Source organism: Megascapheus bottae, chromosome X, assembly GCF_031878675.1.
Source record: "Megascapheus bottae isolate mThoBot1 chromosome X, mThoBot2.hap1, whole genome shotgun sequence".
NCBI lineage: Eukaryota > Metazoa > Chordata > Mammalia > Rodentia > Geomyidae > Megascapheus > Megascapheus bottae.
This window is the reverse complement of record NC_143547.1, coordinates 90,151,664-90,153,808: the sequence shown is the minus strand read 5'-3', so window position 1 is coordinate 90,153,808 and position 2,145 is coordinate 90,151,664. Positions and strand designations below refer to the sequence as shown.

General features: G+C 48.1%; 1 pseudogene; it reads right to left on the bottom strand.

Annotated features, from left to right (window-relative positions):
• Nucleotides 1–293: 293 nt before the first annotated feature.
• Nucleotides 294–948, bottom strand: LOC150041545 (lysine-specific demethylase 4D-like; annotated as a pseudogene).
• Between the last annotated feature and the right edge of the window lie 1,197 nt (nucleotides 949–2,145).

Here is a 2,145-nt window from a genome sequence, read left to right as displayed (position 1 = left end):
CAAGCGTCAGTATGGAAGACTCCTCCCACCTACATTTTCCAAGAGTACTAGTGCCAGAAAGGGGACAGAGAAGGGGATGGGATACAACCAGGGTGGGAGGAGAAGTCTGGAAGGGCTTTTGTGAACTTCCACCAATAGCCATTGTGCTGTGGAACAATTGTGAAGGCCACAGATGAAGGTGAGTAGCACATAAGAGCACCTTGGCTGGTTCCACTGCCCTCCACCCCACACCTAGAGGACCTCAGGCTCATACACAGATCCTTCCCTACTTAGGATCATCTCCAGCCTGGACATCAGTGCCCTCTGGGCCTCGGCTCCTGCATGGTCATCAGCTCTGCCCTGGCGGACCCTGTGGGCACTACATGGTCCACAAGCATGCAGTTATACCCATGTTTCCACTGCTGGTATTGTTCAGGCTGCAGGATGTGTATGAAGGCATGCATGGAGAAGCTGACCCTGGTCTTCCCACTGCTGCCCTGTAAGGCAGCTTTGCTATAATGGATCTGCCACAAGTGACAAAGTTAATGGCCTCCATGCATTTGAAGCCAAGAAATGGTTGAAGCTAGCACGCTACCCTCAAGGAAAGGTAACTGTGAACTCTCCAGCCTCCTGGGTCATGTAACTGAAGAGGATGGCATTCTCCCTCCCAGAGCATGTGAGGAGAGATCAGGGTCAGCTTGTGCTGCAGGAACGCCTCACAGCATCAGGTAAGGCCTGGAAGGTTCTCTCTAGACACTCCAGGTGTTTGCCATGCTGGAGGGTTGAGGTTTGAGGGACCACGCACCATGTTTTGGAGGCCCCTGACATACCCATAATTGATGGTGTAAACGTTCGTGTCCCCATCCATGCTGATACACAGGTATGGTGTGTTCACCTTCATGATCGCAACAGGTCCTGGATGGTCCCCAAATGACCAACGTTCTATTCCTTCATTCTCTCATCAAACATTAGCTGGGTGCTGGTGGCTCACACCTGTAAACTTAGTTACTCAGAAGGTTGAGATCTGAAGATCATGTTTCAAAGCCACCAGGCCAGAAAGTCCATGAGATTCTTATGTCTAATTAATCGCCAGAAAACCACAAGTGGTGCTGTGGCTCAAAGTGATAGAGAGCTAGTCTTTTATTTTTTATTGTAATTAATAAAAGGGTCACATGATATTTGCCAGATAGAAGGTGCATTAATTCACATATATTGATATCCTTTCACATGTCTTGGTACCCATTACCCTCCCCTCCATCCCTCTCCATCTTGGTTTTCCCCCCTTCCCTATCCAATTTCAAACAACCAAATACAAATAAATCCAATATAACAGATAACAAAGTGAGATACTGTAACAATATGAGATAACCAAGGGACAGCAAAAGAGATGAGAGATAACATAGTACATTAAGGACAATAATCATTCATTATATGGCTTTTGTTTCACTATCCTGGAGGTCTTTTCAATTAGCTTCATACTACATGGCCTTATGTATCAAGGTTTTGCTCTATTGCAGATCTCTGCTAGGAGAGCCCAAGGTTTCTACTGATTATGACAAATGAGAGAAACCATTGACCCTAAGTTCCTTTGAGTCTGGCTTACTTCACTTAATATGATTTTTTCTAAGACTTTCCATTTCCTAACAAATAGGGCAATGTCGTTTTTTCTGACAGCAGCATAGAATTCCATTGTGTACAAATACCACAACTGTTGGTCCACTCATCAACTGAGGGTATGTAGGTAGCGTATTTGAGTACAAAGTTTGGAAAGTATTAGATAAAACTTATGTGTTGCTGCACGAGTAGCTCTCAGCCCAACCAGTGGCCTCACAGTGGGCCATGGGATGGATCTGCGAGCTTCAGTCTGAGTGTGCTGGGCAGACGTTTTCCTGTGCTGCTTCCAGGGGCGGCCCCAAGCCAAGGGTCTGGGGATTGAGAGTTTCAGGACCTCTCAGCAGGACCAGCAGGAGGCCCCTCTGTTCCCAGGGGCGGGGCCCAGCTGAGGGCGTGGGCTCCAAGGGCGGAGCCGCGCCTTTTTGATTCTCAGAAGGTGAGCATGGCTGCTGGTGGGCCCTTCAGATCCCTGCTGTGTTTCCACTGCTTTGTCAGAGAGTCTGTGACTGTGGGGAGCCCCTCGGTGCCGTCTTGCTCAAGATTCCTAGCTGG